Source organism: Aotus nancymaae, unplaced genomic scaffold (genome assembly GCF_030222135.1).
Source record: "Aotus nancymaae isolate 86718 unplaced genomic scaffold, 86718_ANA_hifiasm-v0.15.2.pri h1tg000020l, whole genome shotgun sequence".
Lineage (NCBI taxonomy): Eukaryota > Metazoa > Chordata > Mammalia > Primates > Aotidae > Aotus > Aotus nancymaae.
The window spans coordinates 26,568,732-26,583,063 of NW_026988432.1; the positions used below are offsets into that span (position 1 = coordinate 26,568,732).

General features: G+C 43.6%; 1 protein-coding gene and 1 pseudogene across 6 annotated transcripts in view; one reads left to right on the forward strand and one right to left on the reverse strand.

Moving 5' to 3' along the window:
- The window catches only part of MRO (maestro), an 84,118-nt gene that overhangs the window by 48,273 nt on the left and 21,513 nt on the right, over positions 1 to 14,332 (forward strand). Inside the window, exon 1 of one of the 6 annotated variants that reach the window (XM_012464288.3) lies at positions 4,731 to 4,870. The exons of 4 other annotated variants lie outside the window; for them this stretch is intronic. The gene's annotated coding sequence lies outside the window, so the exon portion shown is untranslated. Of the gene's footprint in view, positions 1 to 4,730; positions 4,871 to 10,903; positions 10,989 to 14,332 lie in introns of those variants that run through there. One more of the 6 variants, XM_064379154.1, reaches the window with a different exon arrangement.
- Positions 6,040 to 6,579, reverse strand: LOC105725277 (large ribosomal subunit protein uL22-like; annotated as a pseudogene).

Genomic DNA, 14,332 nt, shown 5'->3' on the forward strand with positions numbered 1-14,332 from the left:
CAAAGTAGAAAAATGTTCTGTAAAATTTATAACAGTTAAAATGCTCTCCTCTGACATCCTTTACTGAAGGGAATTTTTTTAAAAAGTCATTTAATACAAACACTTCTTAAAAATAAACATAAATGTCACTCTTAGGTTAGAGGTTGCTTGTTACTTAATTACATTAAATGTAATTTCTGTTATTCAAAAGAAAATCTTTTTCTTTTGCCCTCTTTTTGTGGAATAATAATATATGTGTATTCTAAATAAATATTCATTTGAGGCCGGGTGCAATGGCTTACACCTGTAATCGTAGCACTTCAGGAAGCTGAGCCAGGAAGATCACTTGAACTCCCTGGAGTTCAAGACCAGCCTGGGCAACATGGCAAGACCCTGTCTTTACAAAAAAATAAGAAAATAACTGGGCATGGTGGTGCATGTCTGTAGTTCTAGTTACTAGGGAGGCTGAGGTAGGAGGATCGCTTGAGCCTGGAAGGTCAAGGCTGCGATGAGCCATGATTGCACCACTGCACTCCAGCCTGAGTGACAGAGTGAGACCTGGTCTCAAGAAAAAAAAAAATTCATTTGAGAGAATGTATTCTTAGCATAAAATTTAAAATAATGAATTCAGCTTTACTTTATTGTAATGGTGGCTTACATCTCAGAAACAAACAGAAAGCTAGAATTCTCCTTTATCTGGGGACTGAAATCAAAGCGAGAAAGGCAGCCAGTCTGATTCCTACACCTACTTAGCATGGTAGAATCAAGGAAGTACACAATTAGTAGGTTTCTAACAGCCCCTGGGTTTTTAAGTGATGGGCAGTTCTGCCTGCACTGTATTTATATTCCATTGGGACCAAATTAATAAAAGAAAGTGAGCTTAATGATATTCTTTTTCTGTGATTAAATATATTAACTGTCCAATAGATACATGAATGTAGTATTGTTTGTTTTCAGAAGCAAGAATTGTGAGGTAGAAATGCCCCTAGAGAACAGAGGTGCAGAGAGGGTCTGTCTTCTGGGTTAGCACCCAGCCCTTACCACCTGCCTCCTGCCTCCCTCCCTTCCTTGGACCCATTGCTATATAAAAAAACCCTTGCAGTCTATTTTTTAATGCATTCAGTTGGGGGCATGTGCACAAAAATTAAAAAAACACCACTTAGACTTTTTTTTTTTAGTGCCAAAAGGTATAAAGGAAAAAAATGAAAAATCTTTTTTTCCAATAATCCCTGTTGCTTTTTAAAATTGAAAGTAGGCCGGGTGTGGTGGCTCACATCTGTAATCTCAGTGCTTTGGGAGGCTGAGGAGGGTGGATCACCTGAGGTCAGGAGTTCGAGATCAGCCTGGCTAACATAATGGAACCCTGTCTCTAGTAATAATTCAAAAATTAACTGGGTATGGTGGTGCACACTTGTAATCCCAGCTACTCGGGAGGCTGAGGCAGGAGAATTGCATAAACCCAGTAGGCAGAGGTTGCAGTGAGCCGAGATCGTGCCATTGCACTCCAGCCTGGGGAACAAGAGTGAAACTCTGTCTTAAAAAAAAAATGAAAGTAATAAATACTTTCAGTGAGAAAATTCAAATACTATAGAAAGGTAAACATTTGAACTGAAAGCTTCCTTCTTCACCCAATTACTCTCTTCCTAGGAAGCTCCTATTAATAATTTCTTGTGTCTTTTCAGAAAAAAAGGGCTATGTACCAGTCTATGTTTCTTTTTGAAATGCACATAAATTGAATAATGATATATTTTCTTTTATGCCTTTGTCTTTTCACTTAATAAACTTTGAACATGTTTTCATTATCAGTAGGTACAACATAGATCTTCCCATATTCTTTTTATAATGCTTCCTAGTATTCCACTGTGGAAAGGTATTCTATTTATGTACACTATGCCCTGCTGGTGGACATTTGCGACAATTTATTTTGCTGTTACAATGAATACCCTTTTACATATAACTCAATATCATCTTTCATATGTATTCGTAAGGTCACTGGGCCTTTGTATAGAGTTGCATAAGTTGTACACTGCATAAAGTGCCTTTTCTATGAGGGCATCATTCAGTTTGTAGACGTCATAAATTTAAATACTTATTATGATAATTTTCTGTAAGATAGACATAAAATCTCTTCATGAGGGGATACTTTATTCTAACTTGAACAAAATCACCATGGCCCTGGGTAAATCAATATTAAGAGTACAACTGAGTCAAAGGGCATATGCAGTGGCAGCTCACGCCTGTACTTTGGGAGGCCAAGGCTGGTGAATCATCTGAGGTCAGGATTTTAAGATGAAACTCAAATTCAGGAGTTTGGTGAAACCCCATCTCTACTAAAAATATAAATATAAGCCAGGCTTGGTGGTGCGTGCCTATAACTCCAGCTGCTCAGGAGGCTGAGGCATGAGAATCGCTTGAACCCAGGAGGCAGAGGTTGCAGTGAGCCGAGATCTCATCACTGCACTCCAGCCTGGGTGACAGAGGGAGACCCTGTCTCAAAAAAAAAAAAAGAAAAAAAGAAAAAGAAAGGCATACATGGACTTTTGATAAATATTGTCAACTTTCCCTCCAAAATGGTTGTACTAAGAGAGATTGATTTTGACAGATAATAGGGCTTGGTTTCTAAGATCTAAAACATACTGTGTTGCTTTAAGTCATGGTCAACTTTTATTTACCTGAGGTTGTAAGAAAGAATGAGAACAGGAATAGCCAAAAGCTACCTCCCCAAAAATTCCCAATGAGAAAAATCAGGTAATTTGCATGTTACCTGTTTTCCTTTCCTTTCTAGGGATGATCTAATGCACAGTCTGAAGGATTGGATGCCAGTAGGAGAGAAAATAAGCTGCTCTAGTCGCAGGGCACCTGAAATCTGCATAGTTGGTTCCTGAACATATATGTGTTGATAAAAATGTTTTCTTTTGTTCTTTTTTTTTCTGAGACGGAGACTTGCTCTGTTGCCCAGGCTGGAGTGCAGTGGGGCGATTTCAGCTCACTGTACGCTCTACCTACCAGGTGCAAGTGATTTTCCTGCCTCAGCCTCCCCAGTAGCTGGGACTATGGGCACACGCCACCATACCTGGCTAATTTTTGTATTTGTAGTAGAGACAAGGTTTTGCCATGTTGACCAGGCTGGTCTCAAACTCCTGACCTCAGGTGATCTGCCCGCCTCGGCCTCCCAAAGTGCTGGGATTACAGGCATGAGCCACCACTGCGCATGGCCTTTCTTTCATTCTTTACTGGAGGAATTAAATGAACAATAATGGGAAAGGTGCAGTAAGGCTATGATGGAGTTGTGGTGGGAAGCTGGTATATGGGATCAAAGACAGGACTGTCGTAATGCATCTGTTGTGGGGTATATTAAAAAAAGTTCCACTCTTAGAGTCTTCTCCAATCTCTCAAGGAAGAGTCAACAGCTCCAATAATAGACTCAATACTTTATGACAGCAGCACACATGGTAAAGCACTTTTGGGCCTGGATTTATAGTTTTATTGGTCACATTGTGCCTGACATCACTCTCATTGTCATAAAATGCCTGCATGTTTGTCACTCCGAGGGATTTGACTGGATTCTACTGTAAGTGCAAAGTTGAAGAATGAGCACGTGGAATGTTAAGCCTATGGTTAGTTTAAGAGGAAGTAATATGTTAAGCAATGCTCAAAACAAACTTAAAAGAAACAAGGCAGGTGGGGACGGTGGAGGGGGCAGAGAAGAAAACAAGTTGTGAAAAGGTAAAAAAAGTGGGAGGAAGGAAGGCCATGGGAATAAGAACTCTGCCTTTAGAGGTAAAGACAGAACTGGGGTGGGGCGGGGAAGACGTAAAGACGGAATCCGTAGAATGACTCCAGCTGGCTGGGTGCGGTGGCTTACGCCTGTAATCCCAGCACTTTGGGAGGCCAAGGCGGGCGGATCATCTGGGGTCGGGAGTTCGAGACCAGCTTGATCAATATGGAGAAACCCCATCTCTACTAAAAATACAAAAAATTAGCCAGGTGTGGTGGCTCATGCCTGTAATCCCAGCTACTTGGAAGTCTGAGGAAGGAGAATAGCTTGAACCCAGGAGGTGGAGGTTGCAGTGAGCCGAGATCGTGCCATTGTACTCCAGTCTGGGCAACAAGAGCAAAACTCCGTCTCAAAAAAAAAAAAAAAAGCTGGCGTGGTGGCTCAAGCCTGTAATCCTGGCACTTTGGGAGGCCGAGGTGGGTGGATCACCTGAGGTCAGGAGTTCAAAACCGGCCTGGCCATCATGGTGAAACCCTATCTTTGGGGGAAAAAAAAAAAATGACTCTGGAAAGACAAAGCCCAAGAGGAAGCCAGACATTTAGATCCCAATCCCATCAACTAGCTTTGGGACTTTGGCAAGTTCCCCACTCACTCTTACCCCTAGTTTCCCTATGTGTCAAAGAAGCACAAGAATGACCCCCTTTCCAAGGTTGAGAGGAGAAAATGACAAACAGCCTAGGAACACTTTGAGATGTTAAGAGCAGAGATCATAGGCAGTGCTGTCTGCAGGACCGGTTTGACGTTTTAGGGTGCTGTTTACTGATCCTGTTCTCTTCCACGATAAAGCATCTGTAGCTTTCTCACTGGGCCCTTGCACAAATAGGAAATGTAATGTGAAGATCTTAAAAGTCTGCAAAACTGCATGATTTAGAATGTAACACTAGCAATTGTCAGGGGCAGATAGCCTAAAAAGACCTTATTGTGTATTTCTCTCTTGTGATAAAACTCTAATCTGTCCTATGTTTCATCCTCAAGGATAAAATGTGGCATATTGTTGGCTGCAACCTTGTTTAAAGGACAGAGATATTTCTAGGCTTATTCATATTCACCCTTCATCAGGATGAGCACAGAGGGAGAAGCTAGTCACGCCATGTTCCTCATTGCCTAGCTCAGGTAAGACAGCACAGAACAGTTTCAGGATTCAGCTGATTCTGTTAGACATTGTAGTTCAGCACAGTTGATTGATTGCTATAGACTTAACCAGTTCAACTGAAAAATGTTTACAGAAGTTCATAATTACCTTTTGGAAGTAGGGGTGTTGGTGATGGTGTGGGAGTAATTAATATCTCAGGTAGGAAAGGCATTTAAACTTGAACTTATTTTTTTAACTTTTTTTTTTCTTGAGACGGAGTCTCACTCTTGTTGCCCAGGCTAGAGTGCAGTAGCACGATCTCAGCTCACTGTGACCTCTGCCTCCTAGTTTCTCTTTTTTTTTTTTTTTTTTTTTGAGACGGAGTCTCGCTATGTTGCCAGGCTGGAGTGCAGTGGCTCGATCTCGGCTCACTGCAACTTCCGCCTCCCGGGTTCAAGCAATTCTCCTGCCTCAGCCTCCCTTGTAGCTGGGACTACAGGCATGCGCCACCACGCCCAGCTAACTTTTGTATTTCTTAGTAGAGACGGGGTTTCACCATGTTGGCCAGGATGGTCTCGATCTCTTGACCTCGTGATCCACCCGCCTCGGCCTCCCAAAGTGCTGGGATTACAGGCGTGAGCCACCGCATCTGGCCTGCCTCCCAATTTCAAGTGATTCTCCTGCCTCAGCCTCCAGAGTAGCTGGGATCACAGGCATATGCTACCATGCCTGGCTAATTTTTGTATTTTTAGTCGAGATGGAGTTTCACCATGTTGGCCAGGCTGGTCTCAAACTCCTGACTGCATGGGATCTGTCCATCTTGACCTCCCAAAATGTGGGGATTACAGGTGTGAGCCACTGCACCCGGCCTTTTTTATAAAAAACATTTAGAAAAAAGACAGCGTCTTGCTCTGTCACCCAGGCTGGAGTGCAGTGGCACGATCATGGCTCACTTTAGCCTTGCCCTCCTGAGCCAATCTTCCTGCCTTAGCCTCCTGAGTAGCTGGGACCACAGGTACATGCCAACTTGCCCTGCTAATTGTTTTTTAATTATAGAGATGGGGGTCTCCCTATGTTGCTGAGGGTGGTCTCAAACACCTAGATTCAAGTGATCTTCCCGCCTCAGCCTCCCAAAGTGTTGGGATTACGAGCGTGAGCCACTGTACCTGGCTAAACTATTATTTGCATTTATTTTATACTGAATGTATTCCTAGGCCATATGTTGTTTCTTCAGTTTCTTCTGGGATACCTTTTTCTTGTATGCAAATAACTCTTCTGGTTTAGAAACAATTTGTTCCTTTTCAGGGAGGATCATCTCCATGTGGCAGGGGAACTTCTCATATGGGTTAATCTGACAATGAGCTCTGTAAATATGGTGCACATCTTGGCTTTGTTCAACTGAATGTGCTCAATGATCCAATAATCTACGTCTAAACCCTTAAGTTCAGCATTGCTTTCTGCGTTTTTAAGCACATGCAGCAAAAATTGAACACTCTTTTTGGGCCACCAACCCTGTGACCAGCCCCAGCGTTTGGCTTGGGCACACCCCCAGCTACACCTTTGTCATGACAGAAAGGCACACACAGCTTCTGAAAAGTGACATCTTTCAGGTACTTCGTGGCTTTTTGGATATGCATACCTTGATGGCCTGCACAGTTACATGGGTGTTCTTAAAGGGAATATAAAGATTTGGACCCCTTGGTTTGCATGATTTTGTGGAGTTTCCTGGGTCAAGGGATAGGCTAACCATTTTCAGAGATCACCCTAGGCCAAGAGGCTACAGAAAGAGCTTGAATTTTTTCTTTCATTCTGGTATCAATAGTAACTGTCAAGTAATAAAATAGAGAAAATGGAAGGCCTAACAGCCAGATGATAGGTTGGATGAGAAACAGCTGAGATGGCTTTCTGTTTGTAGAGTTTGTAAAACTGCACCTGGGCGTGAGGAGACCTGGGACACAGGGTGCCCCTGCTTCCCTGTGCTGGAGGGTATTTGAAGCTGAGGGATAAACCCAATGCTTCTTCCTGCAGCATCTATTTCATTCAAAGATTAGCAGCAAAAAGGCCTTTGTTTTCAGATTAAAACACATAGGTGGACTGCTGGCAGCCTGTAATCCCAGCACTTTGGGAGGCCAAGGCGGGTGGATCATGAGGTCAAGAGATGGAAACCATCCTGGCCAACATGGTGAAACCCCGTCTCTACTGAAAATACAAAAAAATTAAAGGGGCATGGTGGTGCATGCCTGCAGTCCTACTACTCAGGAGGCTGAGGCAGGAGGATCACTTGAGGCGGAGGTTGCAGTGAGCCGAGATCACGCCACTGCACTCCAGCCTGGTGACAGAATGAGGAGACTCTGACTTAAAAAACAAAACCAAAAACAAACAAACAAAAAACCCACATAGGTAGAGGAGTGGGAAGCAAATATGGCATGAACTTTGGAAAGAGCCTCCCAAGACTGTCTGCTGTGGAGGCAAGTGAGTTGTGGAGGAGTCAGCACCAGGTTAGGTGGCTCCTCGGGGTGGCTAGCTGGCTGTGCCTTCATGGCTTCCGTGTTCTTGCTGGGCCTGCCTCCTGGGATGCATTTCTTGTCTGTCTCTGTCTAACTGGTTTTGCTAAGCCCAGGAGTGGATGTTCCATCTTCTACGAAGGGTTTTCCCAGGTGTCTGCCCTTTGACTCATTATCACTGCTTCTCCTTGGCTCTTATCAACTCCTGCCTTGTGCTGTGGGCACATAAGCCCCAGTTCCAAGTCCTCTACCGGTCGGTTCTCCTTGAGAGCGCAGTCTGAGTGTTGGTCCCACCTGCCAAGCACTCTGCCTCCGTGGAAGCAGGGTCTCAGTAAACAGGAGAAGAAAGAAGGAATGAATGAGAAGCTGGTCATCCCAACCTGGAGCTAAGGAGGTGGCTGATTTTACTTCTTTTTAGACATGAAAATCAAGAGAGGGTTTAGCTTACCCTGGGAGCGGGGTTGGGGGAGGTATTTCCGGAAAGAAGATGAGAGGCAGGAAACTCAACTCCCTCCCTTTAAGATACATTTCTTGGCAGGGCATGGTGGCTCACACCTGTAATCCCAGCACTCTGGGAGGCCAAGGCAGGCAGATAACCTGAGGTCAGGAGTTGGAGACCAGTCTGGCCAACATGGTGAAATGCTGTCTCTATCAAAAATACCAAAATTAGCTGGGCGTGGCGGCGTGTGCCTGTAGTCCCAGCTACTCGGTAGGCTGAGGCACGAAAATTGCTTGAACCTTGGAGGCAGAGGTTGCAGTGAGCCAAGATCCCTTCAATGTACTCCAGTCTGGGTGACAGAGTGAGACCCTGTCTTAAAAAAGAAAAGAAAAGAAAAAAGATAAATTTCCTGATTACACAATGTGCATGCAAACACACAGGGAAGTGCTTCTGAAATTCCTGAAACCGAAGATAAACCATTTTGATTGGTGACTCTCTTCTGTCCTGATCTCCTGTCTGTAGGAAGGTGAACTGTGGATTGCTTTAGCTTCGTCTGTTGCCCTTTTCATCAGTAATGCAGGCTAAGTAATTACCCTCTCTGCTTTTTCCAGTTGTGTGAGCCATGTACTTCTGGCAATAAGGAAATGTTAATTGAGAATGAAAATAGAGTCATTAAACCCTTACATTAAATAATTATGGTGTGTTCTTTTAAAGACATCGTGTTATCAGTATACAAATATGTTGCAATCAAGTTATCAAACTTGCCCTCTAATTTCCGAAGAAATGCACTGTGACCCAAGGTCACATAAGGAGAATCGTAGACTCTTGTGGGCATCATGCCTTGATTTTGATCCTTCCCAAGTTTGTGCTGTATCTGGGATTCTCTAGGGGCAGTTAGCTGTGTCCACGCCCTTTATGAGAAGTGTTTAGTAGAGCTGAAGTCAGCCCAGTGCAAGTATCAGAAAGGCTCCTAGATATCAATTCCAGTTCTGGCCCTGATTTTCTTTGTAGTTTTAAGCCAAACAGGAAAATTTCTCTGCACATTAGTTCTCCTATTTAGCAATAGAGAAGATACTATTTCTCTGTGAAATGCCTTACAACTCGAATACAAGGAAACTTTAAGACATAAGGGGTCATTAATAGTGTACCTGTTGTACTTCTGTTCTCAGGGAGGAGGGGGGTGTAAATTTCAGTTCTGAGTCACAAAGGAGATTTTGCAGAGAATCTTTACAATCATACTTTGGACTTCTCCAGTCTCCTCTGTTCTTTAGATAATCTTACCACTTTTTTGGTCATTCTAAGCACTACATGGATTAGTTCAGTATATAGATTATGGCTGTATTAACCTCATTCTCTCTCTTAGCAGATAACCTAACTCTGGTTTTACTGAAAAGATTAAAGCTGATTTGGAAGAATTGAACTCACTCATTCCTCTCAGTTTTGTGTTGATGTATCTTCATCTCTGCAGCTGTCTCCCAGTTGCAGACAGAGGCAGCCACATTTCTTCCTCCTCCAGAGCTAACCCTTTCTCTTGTGCCCTTGATGCCCCCCTCCACCTCTTCCTATTACACCACCACTACTTGGCATCACCCACATCTCCCTTGCAACCACTTCCAAACAAGGCCAGGCTTTATTCCACTTAAAAAAGCACACAAGAAAACCAAAATGCTTTTGCTTGACCTTGCGTCTCTTCTAGTCTATTTATTGCTTTCCTTTTGCAACAAGACATCTCAATTTCCTCTTTCCTCATAGCCCCTTAGTTCTGCAGTCTAGCTTCCTTTCTCCGTCACTCTATTGAAATTGTGTCCTCAAATGTCACAGCGGTGCCCTTGTAACTTAATCCGAAGAGGGTGGTGTTTTAGCCCCATTCTTCTTATTTTCTCAGCGGCATTAATTTTCTTTCTTTCTACCTTTTTTCTTTCATCTTCCACGCTGACATAGTTCTCTGGTTTATATTTTTCTGCTTATCTCCTAATTGGGTTTTCTAGACCAGTCCACTGCATCATGGCTGAGTCCAGGCTCTCACATTAGCCTGCCTGTGGCTGAATTTTAACTCTGCCATGAATTAACTGCATGACCTTTGTTAAGGTAATCTCCCTGTGCCTCAGTTTCTCCAGCCTTAAAGTGGAGGCTATAGTAGGAGTATTAGCCTTTGGTTTGATGTAACAATTGAACATGATAGTCTTTGTAATATTTATCCCAACATTTGCCACATAGAAGTTTTCATTGAATGTTATTTATTAGCATAACAATACGCTCCTTGATCTTTGAAAATATAATTGTTCTTTTCTGGTTTTAGGACCTATTTTCCGAATGACCCAGTGCAGATCCAGACGATAACTAATTATTGATAAATAGACTTATGCACATAAAGAGTCCGGGGAAGGAAGGATGATGAGGGAGGGAGGCTCCTGAATTCTGCAGCTGCTGATTCCCTGGTTTTAATTTTGCTTTGCTTTTTACCTATAAATCATATAAATTATTGAGAGCTTAAATCGCTTTTTTCAGGACATATGGTGTTTGTTGGGCAGAAAGGGACGTTAACGGTTAAAGTTCTAGTTGTTGGTGCAACAGTCAGTCACAATGAGGCTGCTTGGCATGGAACACAGTGTCCCATCCTTAGATTAAATGCACTCTAACAAGATTATATAAAGGAGGCAGCCACGACGGCGGCTCTGGGCAGAGGCTGCCTGTAACCCGTCCATTGAGTCATGCCGCCATCCAGCGGCCGCACGGGGAACAGGCCTTGGCAGAGCCATTTTGTTTGGTGCAGAAGAAAGGTCCCCAGAATTACTGTCCTTGCTGCAGAAAGTATCGGTCAGGCTGACACGAGGGAAGAATAAGAGGAAATCACAGCAAGGAGAAGGAAAAACACCTCAGTACGGCGTGGGGAAGCCAAGGGCGCAGGTGATACTTGTGCCAGCCTACAATATCCTTGTCGGTTTCATTCCAGAACAATTCCCTCCCCCGCCCCAACACTCTATAAACTTTGACTTTCTTCTCTTATTTGTTACTCACTGCCCAACACCTTGTGCTGACCCGTTATCCGGAACAGACCTTGTGTCACCTCCTAATTTCCCTTCTTGAATGTTACGAATTCGGGGCTGGGAAAATTTAGCCGAGTCATCACATTTGGCTACTACCCGGGAAAGCAGCTCTCCCGACTCAGGAACCGGCTCCAGCTCGTCACGTGGCAGCCGCCCGCAGGAGCCGCAGGTAAGGGACACTGCTGGCCAGGGCAGGCCAGATGCAGCGGGTGGTGTCCTGGGTGCACTTGGGTTCCCAAAACCTTTCTGTAATGTCACTGTGGTCACCGGTATCAGAGGGATTTCCACCTCTAGGGGGTAGTAGCTATCTGGTAATGTTCTCTTTGTAAAACTGAAGTGGGCAATGTTGACCAGGAAGCTGATTTTGTTTGCTTTTCACAAACTATGTTAATCGATCAATTGATGGGTTATAGATCATTATACTGTCAGCAAAGAGTTTTAGGATGGCAGGGACTCAGGGAAGATACTGATGCTTCAGCCTGAAATGTCTATGGCCTGTCCTCCCTCGTTCAGCACACAGGACATTGCCCGGGAGCTGAACATCTTGCAGGTTGTCAGGGATTATCTCGATCTTGGGTGCAGGAAAAGTAAAGCATTTCTCAGTGTTGGTTGCACCTTCTATATCAGAATTCCCTGGGGTACTTGTCATAAACTCCAAGCCAGGGGTGGGTAGCTCAGTGGGCTTATAGCTCAGTGACTGAAAGGATGGCTTTCGGAGTCCTGAAATCTGCTCTGCTACTACTATTTGAGTTAATTGTTTAACATTACTTTAAGCCCCAGTTTCTTCTTTTCTAAAATGAGGACGATTTTTTTATTTTTATTTTTTTGAGAAAGAGTCTTGCTCTGTTGCCCAAGCTGGAGTGCAGTGGCGCCATCTCAGCTCACTGAAGCCTTTGCCCACTGCAACTTCTGCTTCCCGGGCTCAAGTGATTCTCCTGCTTCAGCCTCCTGAGTAGCTGGAACTACAGGTATGCACCACCATGTCTGGCTAACTTTTGTATTTTAAGTAGAGGCGGACTTTCACCATGTTGCTCAGGCTGGTCTTGAACTCCTGGCCTCAAGCAATCTGCCTGCCTCGGCCTCCCAAAGTGCTGGGATTATAGCATGAGCCACTGTGCTCAGCCTACTATTGTCATTTATAAGTTCAGTGTTGGAAGGATTTTTAAGCAATCTAACAGTTTCTACTGCTTATTTTACAGATGAGGAGATAAAATCAAAGTGTTTTATTATTTTGGCCTTCACAATATACCTTTTGGCTTCAATAAATAAAAGGATGATTGACCAAAAACCTAATACTTTGAGTCAGAATGATTCAAGGTGGCAAAAGCAGATAGAAGTCAGCGTAAAGCATCAAACGGTCTTCTAAGTTACCCCAAATCCATGTGTCTTCAGTAAGATAGGTAGAAGCACAACGTGAGAATGAACACAAGCCCCAGCTGGGGTCTTGGGGTTGGTGAAAACCAGGGGGTCTGCGCATAGCTCACCCAGGAAGTATGTCCCAGAGGAAGAATAATTCATTGAAGAACGTGTGCAGAGATGAGTAAAACTACAAGCAGGGCCGTGTCTTTGGCTTCCAAATGGCCAAGTGACCTCCTGGCCTTGGCCATACAAGGCTAGGTACGTGTGGTGACCATAGAAACCCACCAGAAAATGTCATCCTCCTAGGAAGAATGTCTGTCTTAGGGGTGAGTGGGCTTGAAGGAGGAGTTACAATACCCTAAGAAATCTTGGAATCTGTATACTACGTTCATTCACGGTGTGTTTTAAACGTTCCTCTCTCAGATCCTGTGTTGCAACAGATGGGAATAATCCTTTTGTTTTGGTTGGATTGGGTGTAAAGGACTTAAAGTTTTAGAAAGAAGGGAGGCGCTGCAGGCAAGAAGGAGGGCACGGGGGTGGTGGGAGTCCTTTAAGAAGCTGCAAGTACAAGAAATGTGAGGCTCCAGTGAGGGGCCTCGTGACCTTGATTTAACTCCTAATTTGTTTTATTTTTTTAAAGAAACTTTTAACTGGAGAATAGCATCCTAGAAAAGTTGCACAAATCATAGACAAACGGCTGCTGTGATTTTAATTTTATTTGGAAAGTGAAATTCAAAGTGCCTCACAAACATATGGTATCAATCCCTTGTTCTCTGCAAAGACACTGACCTCCTTCCCTTCCTCATCCCTCGACCCCAGCTCCCTCCCTGACTTTCATGGTCTCTGCTACTGCATGGGCTCAGCCTAGAGGAGTATGTTCATTCTGGGTTTATTTAATTTCCAGGGCAGAAGTTCTTCTATACCGGCATGTGTGTAGCATCACCAGGCACCATGTACAAAACGTGCAATGCTCAGACCCGACGCTGCCTGAGATTCTGATACAATAATCCTGGGCAGGGCTGGAGATTATTATTATTATTTTATTTTTTAGAGATAGGATCTTGCTCTGTCGCCCCAGCTAGAGTGCAGTGATGCAATCATAGGTTACGGCAGCCTCAGACTCCTGGGCTCAAGCAATGCTCAGCTTCCCAAAGTGCTGGGATTACAGGTGGGAGCCACTGTATCCACCCCTGGCTTGGAGTTTATGACAAGTACCCCAGGGATTTCTGACACAGAAGAAATGCTTTACTTTTCCTGCACCCAAGATCGAGATAATCCCTGACAACCTGCAAGATTAGACTACATCATAGTTTTTCTCTTGTGATGGGGAGGCAGGGAAGGGTTTGCTAGAAAAGGTAGTGAGCTCAAGATGGAACTCTGTGAGTTTCTCTAACCACAGCTCAAATCTTCCAGGTGGAGCCACTCAGTTCTCATTTACTTTGCCCTGCTGGGGAGCATGATCGTGAGTTCTACTCACGCCTATGAAGGCGAGGCTGGCTGCTTGGTTTCTGAAGCCTGGGGAAGCTGCCTTGGCTGGCTGCAGCCCTTAGCTTTTATGCCAATCTTCCAAGAGAAGTCAAGCAAAAAGAACAGGGTAGCAGGTTTGTTTTCCTTCCCAGTGGAAAAGAGCTTCAGGCATGATTTTGTTAGGTCTTGGAACAGAGATACCAGCTGGTTTATAATGAGGCCCATGCCCTCCTTGGTGAGTGGACACTCAGCTTAAGGGAGTTTTGCTTTTTTATTTTGTTTTTGAAATTTGAGATTTTTTTCATTTGAAGATAATCTTAAATGAAAATCACAATATACTTAAATCACAAATATGCTTAAACACCCAATCATATTTATCTAAAACAGACTTTGCAAGCATACAAATATCTATTCTCTCCACATGTCAGCACCCATTCAGATCATGGTTTGGAAATGGGGAAATTAGAATTTCCTTAAACTGCAAGTCAGCAGGTGTTTCTTTATAGTTAATGTTAACAAAACTTATGCGAAACAGTAATTGACAATGGTCTTCTTTATTACCTCACAAGGAAACACCTTCAAAACTATTTTGTTAAAGTGTCTGTACAAAAATATAGAAAAACTGAACTGTATACATACTGAAAAGTTAAAAATTCCTTAATTTTTTATTCTTGATATCAGTGCCAC